The 8,556-nt window shown below is 39.1% G+C and overlaps 1 long non-coding RNA gene across 1 annotated transcript in view; it reads right to left on the bottom strand.

Annotated features, from left to right (window-relative positions):
- The window catches only part of LOC109026024 (uncharacterized), a 32,399-nt gene that overhangs the window by 22,321 nt on the left and 1,522 nt on the right, over positions 1–8,556 (bottom strand). Inside the window, exon 2 of the long non-coding RNA XR_002005033.4 lies at positions 7,904–7,973. This is a non-coding gene — a long non-coding RNA (uncharacterized lncRNA). The remainder of the gene's footprint in view (positions 1–7,903; positions 7,974–8,556) is intronic.

Consider the following 8,556-nt stretch of genomic DNA (forward strand, 5'->3'; position numbering starts at 1 on the left):
GATTGGTTTACCCCTCCTTAGGCAACCTGGTGGTCCTTTGCTCCTTGGAGGTTACCATATTGATGCTGAAGTTAGTGCAGACACAAAATTGACATAGCACATTACAGTCCAGAACTCTTGAACTCAAGTGATCCTCCTGCCTCAGCATCCAGAGCAGCTGGGACTATAGGCACACACCACCATGTCTGGTGAGAGGCATGTCTTAAAAACAATTATGGAGGCTGGGCACAGTGGCTCATGCCTGTAATCCCAGCACATTGGGAGGCTAAGGTGGGAGGGTCACCTGAGCCCAGGAGTTTGAGACCAGCCCGGGCAACAGAGGGAGACTCTGTCTCTACAAAAAAATTTAAAAAATTTAGCTGAGCGTGGTGCATGCCTGTGGTCCTAGCTGTTTGGGAGGCTGAGGTGGGAGGATTGCTTGAGCCTCACAGGTCAAAGCTGCAGTAAGCCGTGATTGTGCCACTGCACTCCAGCCTTGGCAAAAAAGTGAGACCCTGTCTCAAAAAAAGAAAACCCCAAAACCAAAAAAACAATTACGATTGTGAGCTTTGGAGCATGACATAGACTGTAATCAAATACATAGCACACACAATTTTTAAGTAAATTTTATAGGTAAAAAAGCTATTAGCATGCCCTTAAAAGGACTGAGAGTATTCGAATACGCAAAAAGACCTCTGGATCCCTAATTTGCCATTGGCAGAAAGCAGGTTAAGAAAGTTAGTCAGCTGCCAACATGAGCTACTTAAGATGTATCCAAAGGACGATGGAGAAGAAAAGGTGTCTCATAATATATTGCTCAGAATCTAGAGCCAAAACTCACAGGACACAATGGAATACAGAGCCACTCCCAGAGACCTAAGCTGGGCCCCAATCAAGGAATATTCCCTTTCCCAGGAATAGAGGGATCTGATAACATGTGTCTAGAGGAATTTCAAAACTGCTCGGAACCAAGGACTGAAGTGTGCTAACTTTTCTCTTTTTGAATGGAAGTATTTATGTGATTTTCCACTCCTTATTTCACCACTAAATATTGAGTGTATGAGGGACAGGTAACCTTTTTCACTTTATAGATTTGCATATCAGGAGGTGCTGCCACATTGGTACCTGATACAGAACATGAAATTCTGAAGTATGAAACCATGACTGGACGAGAATTAGGGTGTCTTGCGGTAGAAGTGAATGTATTTGTATGTGAGTGTATGGGAAAAGACATTTATTTTCTCATCAATCACCAGATTCATGACTGAGGCCCCTATAACAAAAGAAAGATCAATAGGAGAAAAGCATACAAATTTCTTTAATATAAGTTTAACATGACACAGGAGCTTTCAGAAATGTAGACTCAAATAAACAGGGAAGTTTGTATATTTTTATGCTATGTTTGATGAAGAAGTGGATAGCTGAGAAGTATGGACAAAGGTGATGTGACCTAACAGTAATAAACTGGGGGGAACTTAGCAAGGCTTGTTTGTTCAGATCCTTCTCTGTGACCCCGTGCCTTCAGAGATAAGGATGTTCCTTTCCTCCGAAAATAGGAAAGGAACCTCTGACAAGAGAGTCATATGATCTACTTCAGGGGAAGGTCAGGAAATTAAGTTTTATGGTTGCTCCAGGAAAGAAAAATGAGGGGGAAGATGACAGTGACCTTCCTGCTTCTGCTGTTTTCTCAAGTGCCATGATATCATATTTTGGAGTAGGAAGAGGGATCATAAGGAGGGATGTGAATAATTGTGGCCAGAGAGTGGACTGTGGCAGATTCTAAAAATGGCTACAATTCTTCAACCCTTTCTATATCCATGTCCTATGCAATGTGACTTTGCAGCTTCTCCCATTAAGAGGCGGAATCTATTTCTTCACTCCGTGAATTGAGCTGGCCTTATTTCTTGCTCTGGTTAATAGAATGCAGCAGCTGGATAACATGCAAGTTCTAAGTCTTGGCTTCTCTGTTGCTCATTCTCCTAGGCACTGCCATCATGAAAATAAGCCCAGACTACTCTTCTGGATAATAAGTGATACATAGTCTAGTTACCTTTGTTGCCTTAGCTAATAGCTAGCCAGTCACCAGACATGCAAGTGAAGCTATAATAAATAAGCCAGCCCCTAGCCACTCTGTCAGCTGAATAAAGGGATTAGCCAAGATCAGTTGATACTGGGCCAGATCAGCAGAACTGCCCAGCTGACTAATAGGTTCATGAGCAATGATAAATACTATTGTTTTATGCCACTGAATTTGAGATTGGTTTGTTAAATATACAGCATTATTGTGACAATAGATAACAGACATATATGGAGTACTGAAGTAGCAGTCCAACTGGCTTCCCTTGACTGCATTTCTGCCTCCTTCAATTTCTTCTCCATACTGCTGTAACAGTGATCTTTCTAAAGTGCAGATCTGATAATGAGTTTCCCTATTTAAAATTATTCAGTGGCTCCCCAGGTTTTTCAAGATAAAGGTTATGTTTAGTCTCATACAATCATTTTTTTAACCTTTAAGCTCTGTTGGACTTGACAATAATCTAGTCTTAGCTAAGTCTACCTTTTTTTTTTTTTTTTTTTTTTTTGAGACAGTCTCTCTCTTGTCGCCCAGACTGGAGTGCAATGGCGTGATCTCAGCTCACTGCAACCTCTGCCTCCTGGGTTCAAGCTATTCTCCTGCCTCAGCCTCCCAAGTAGCTAGGATTACAGAAGCGCACCACCACATCCGGCTAATTTTTTTTTTTGTATTTTTAGTAGAGACATGGGGTTTCACCATGTCGGTCAGGCTGGTCTCGAACTCCTGACCTCGTGATCCACTCACCTCGGCCTCCCGAAGTGCTGGGATTACAGGCGTGAGCCACTGTGAATGGCCGTACCTTATTTCTTTTTATTCACCTTGTGCTTAAATTCAAAGTTCTCTGAATTCTGATGGGTCTAGAGTGAGCTTGGGTATGGTTGTTTTAAAATATGTCTACAAGAGTTTGGTACTCTTCCCCTCAAGAGGTAGAGCCTCTTCAAAAGGTAGAGGCTAATTCTTCTCCCCTTGAGTGGACTTAATGACCAGGTTTTAATTAGTTCCTCTTCTCCCCATCCCTATGTAATCACTAATCTAACTTCTGAATCTATAGATACTCAATTTTTAGAGCACTTATATAAATGGACTCATAAAATATGTAGTCTTTTGCGACTAGCTTCCTTCACTTAGCATGTTTTCATAGTTCATCCATGTTGTAGCTTGGATCAGTATTTAATTACTTAAAAAAAATAGAGGCAGTGTCTCACTATGTTGCCCAGGCTGGTCTTGAACTCCTGGGCTCAAGCAATCCTCCTCCCTCAGCCTCCCAAAGTGTTGGTATTATAGGCGTGAGCCACTGTGCCCGGACTAATTCCTTTCTGTTATTATTGATTAATATTTTATTATTCAATAATATCAATATATTGTATGAATATATGACATTTTTTATTCATTTATCAGTTAATACACATTTGTGTTGTTTTTACTTTTTGGCTATTATAAATAGTACTGCTATAAACATTTATGAACAAGTTGCTGTGTGGTTGTATGTTTTCATTTCTGTTGAATATATACCAAAGAGTAGAATTGCTGGGTCACATGATAAATCTACATTTAACATTTTGAAAACTATCAAACTGCTTTCTAAAGCCACTACACCATTCTTATGAGCAATGCATGAATACCCAACTTTTGTTGACATTTTTTATTATCTGTCTTTTTACTATGACCATCCCGGTAGATATAACGTGGTATCTCTTATGGTTTTCATTTGCATTTCCCTAGTGGCTAATGGTGTTGAGCGTCTTCTCATGTGCTTATTGTTTATTTGTATATCTTCTGTGAAATGTCTATTCAGATCCTTTACCCATTTAAAAAATTGGGTTGTCTTTTTATTACTGAGTAGTAAGAGTGGTTTTTATACTTTGGATATAAATCCTTCAACCAATGGTATAGTTTGGATGTTTGTCCCCTCCAAATCTCATGTTGAGATGTGTTCCCCGATGCTGGAGGGGGGACCTAATGGAAGGTGTTTGGGTCATGGGGGCAAATCTCTAGCCAATAGCTTGGTGCCCTCCCTATGGTAATCAGTGGTTGTAGGCTCACATGAGATCTTGTTAAAAAGAGCCTAGCACCTCTTCCCTTCTCTCTTGCTACCTCTCTTGCCATGTGACATGCCAGCTCCTTTTCTCTTCTGCCATGGGTAAAATCTTCCTGAGGCCTCACCAAAAGCAGATGATGGTGCCATGCTTCTTTTATAGCCTGCAGAACTGTGAGCCAAATAAACCTCCTCCTTTGTTTATAAATTACTCAATCTCTGGTATTCCTTTACAGCAATATAAAATGGACTAACACAACCAATATGTTATTTCCAAACATTTTCTCTCATTCTGTGGGCTGTCTTTTCATTTTCTATTGGTGTTCTTTGAAGCACTAAACTTTTTCTAATTAGATAAAAGTGCGATTTGCCTCTTTTTTTTTTTTTTTTAATCTTCTGCTTTTGGTGCAATATACGAGAAGGCTTTGGCTAAGCTAAAGTCATGAAGGTTTACTTCTATTTTTTTCTTCTAAACATTTTATAGTTTTAGCTCATATATTTAGTTCTACACCCCCTTTTGAGTTTTGAATGCTTAAAGAAGGGATCCAACTCCTTTTTTTGCATGTGTCTATCCATTTGACCCTGTACCACTTGTTAAAAGGCTTTTTTTCCCCATTGAATTATCTTGGCACTTTTGTTGAAAAACATTTGACTGTAAATTTAGGTTCTATTTCTAGACTCTCGATCCTATTTTACTGTTTTACATGCCTATCCTCATACCAATATGCACTGTCTTGATTATTGTAGCTCTGTAGTAAGTACTGAAATGGGGAAATGTGAGCCCTCCAACTTTGATCACTTTTTTCAAGATTGTTTTGGCTATTCTGGGTCCCTTGCATTTCCATAAACATCTTAGGATCAGCTTAAACATTTTTGCAAAAGAGGCAGCTGGAATTGTGATACAAATGGCATTGAATCTGTAGATCAATTTGAAAAGAATTGTCATCTTAACAATAAGTCTTCTGATCCATGAATATGGGAGATCTTTCCATTTCCTCCCATTTAACATGGGAGGTCTTTTCAAATTTCTTTGAATAATGTTTTGTAGCTTTCACTATATAATTTTGCATTTCTTTAAATTTATTCCTAAGTATCTTTTGATGCTAATGTAAATGGAATTGTTGTATTTTTATTGCTAGCATATACAAACATGACTGTTGTATTGATTTTGCATCCTGCTGAACTTGTGTATTATTTATAATAATTTTTTAGTGGATTCCTTAGGATTTTCTATATTCAAGATCATGTCATCTGCATGGTTTTACTTCTTCCTTCCCAATCTACACAGCTTTTATTTCTTTTTCTTGCCTAATTGCCTTGGGTAGAACTTCCAGGATGATATTGATTAGAAGTAGCAAGAGTAAACATCTTTATTTTTTTCCTATTCTTAGGGGGAAAACATTCAGTCATTTATCGTTAAGTACGTTAGTTGGGTTTTTCATAATGCCCTTTATTAGGCTGAGGAAGTTCCCTTCAACTCTTAGTTTGTTGAGTGTTTTTAATCACGAGTGTTAGATTTTGTCAAATGCTTTTTCTGTGCCCATTAAGATGATTATGTCATTTTTGTTTTTTATTATATTGATATGGTATATAATGTTAATAGATTTTTGGAAATTAAAAACCAACTTTGCATTCCTGGGATAATCCCACATTTTTATGGTGTATAATTCTTATGTTGCTGGATTTGGCTTGTGTATTAGTCCATTCTTGCACTGCTATAAATAAATACACAAGACTGGGTAATTTATAAAGGAAAGAGGTTTAACTGACTCATAGTTCTGCATGGCTGCAGAGGGCTCAGGAAACTTATAATCATGGCAGAAGGGGAAGCAGCCACCTGCTTCACAAGGCAGCAGAAGTGAGAGAAGTGTGTGAAGGAAGAACTGTCAAACACTTATAAAACCATCAGATCTCGTGAGAACTCACTCACTATCACAAGAACACCACGGGGGAAACCGCCCCTGTGATCCAATCACATCCTTCCCTTGACATGTGGGGATTACAACTTGAGATGAGATTTAGGTGAGGACACAGAGCCAAACCATATCAGCTTGTTAATATTTTGTTAAGGATTTGCTGTATTTTGAATTGATTCAATTTTTTCTACCCTTTAACATTGAGTAAAGTACAATATATGCAAGTATTTTTAGCTAATTATTGCATTTGAGGATTCATTGAGTGGTAAAGATAATCTATAAGGTCTTGACATGTAGTGATTTGCATTTTGAGGAAGTAGGTGTCTAATAAATTATATACCACAGGAACAGGGTACATGGTGTTGCTTAGCTGGTGAAACTAGCCAAAGAATAAGCTTTCAAATCCCCAAATGGCTCTATTCTCTAATTTTTATTTTATCAAGCACTTTGGGGGCCAAATTACATGCTAGAGTGGCATACCTCATATGAAGCCTGTTCCTCTCAAGGCCCAGTTTTGGCAAACAAGCTTATCAAAACACAAAAAAATACCTATTCAAAACCAAGAATAATTTTTTAAAACTAAAACTTTTCAATCTCTTAAAGAACATCAAATGGGATCCAATTAAAATCTCACAGAACTTCTTAAAATCATTTCCCCACTCTTTTCCCTCTCAACTGCTCACAGAAAGCCACATTTAAGGGCTTTTGCTGCTCGCCCCCCCCTTTTTTTTTTTTTTTTAAAGACAGACTCTTACGGTGTTGCCCAGGATGGAGTGCAGTGGCGCAATTTCGGCTCACTGCAACCTCCGCCTCCCGGGTTCAAGTGATTCTCCTGCCTCAGCCTCCCGAGTAGCTGGGATTACAGGTGCCCACCACCATGTCTGGCTAATTTTTGTATTTTTAGTAGAGACAGGGTTTCACCATGTTGGCCAGGCTGGTCTCGAACTCCTGACCTCAAGTGATCCACCTGCCTCGGCCTCCCAAAGTGCTAAGATTACAGGTGTGAGCCACTGTGCCCGGTCTTTTTTGTCTTGTCTATTTTTTTCCCCCATCTCCTGCCTTCCTGTATCCACCCATTTCACCTTTCAGTAGAGAAGCTGCACATTTGTGGCCCCTAGGCCAAATATGGCCTATGTGTGCATTTAATTTAATATGGTGTTTTACAAGCAAATTTAATTAGTTGTCAACATTTACAAGTTGGCAAATGAAACATAAAAATCTGTATCTGATTTGTGTCGAGAAATCTCTTAACAAGTTTGAAGGTTTGGCAAAATGTTGCCTTCATTTTACAACTGGCTAGCAGTGAATAGTGACTGCCTTCTTCAAATATGACATCTCTCTAGTTTGCCAGTGTTTACATTCCCTATTGCTTATTTGTGGCCAATTTTACTGTTTATAATATACACCTGGCCCCTGTAGATATTGGAGTTTGTGCCTTTTAATGCTGTCCTTTCCATTGTAAATTAGCCTTTCTCAGATTCCTTCCAATTTTGCAACTTTTCTATTATATTGAATAGCATTAAAAAGGTCTGAGAGCTCAGCAGGATCCCTTGAGAACTCTCAAGAGTCCAGAGGTGAGCTATAGCCTTTTGGACACTGTAAGCATTAATATAATCCCTGTGCAGAACCCTATCAGTTAGAGAAGAGAAAACTCACACAACTGATTAGAGTAACTTTGTATATGTAAGACGTCTTTCCAGGATGGAAAACCAGCTCTGAGAAAAGGGAGAATGCTTGGCCATCTGTGCCAGTGTTGTTAGAAAAGTAGTGATTTACAAAATCAGTCTCCTAGAAGAAGACAGAGGGGATGGAGACAGAAAACAGGTATTACAGTAATATCAAGGGGACCTGTGAGAAAGAATTGCAACGGCAATGACTTGCCATAAATGACATACATACCTCAGCTGATCAGTTGAGAACTGTTACTTTCTCTGGAGGTGTCTCCTACAGGGCTATACAAATCCCTTGACTGTAAGGAAACATTTGTGCTTACTTTAGTCTGTTTCTTTACTCTACTCTTTAAATTCTTACTTGTATTTCTCAAAGACCTTAATTATGTTAGCGATACTGAGACAACTTTGTGGCATTTAATATTTGCTACAATTTTCCTTCTAAAACACATTCTCCACTCTCTTCAATAAGAATAGATTTCATTAAGGCAGGGCATGGTGGCTCCTGCCTGTAATCCCAGCACTTTGGGAGGCCGAGGTGGGTAGATCACCTGAAGTAAGGAGTTCGCAACCAGCATGGTCAACATGGAGAAACCCTGTCTCTACTAAAAAAATACAAAAATTAGCCGGGCGTGGTGGCACACGCCTGTGATCTCAGCTACTAGGGAGGCTGAGGCAAGTGAATCGCTTGAATCTGGGGGGCAGAGATTGCAGTGAGCCGAGATTGTGCCACTGCACTCCAGCCTGGGTGACAAAGCAAGATCTTGTCTTAAAAAAATAAACTTAAAAATAAAAATAGATTTCATTATAAGGTCAAGCTAAAAACAAGACCACAAATCAAAAGCTTCATTTGCAATTCATGTACATGTTTGGACTTTTAGA

Source organism: Gorilla gorilla, chromosome 11 (assembly GCF_029281585.2).
Source record: "Gorilla gorilla gorilla isolate KB3781 chromosome 11, NHGRI_mGorGor1-v2.1_pri, whole genome shotgun sequence".
Taxonomy (NCBI): Eukaryota; Metazoa; Chordata; class Mammalia; order Primates; family Hominidae; genus Gorilla; species Gorilla gorilla.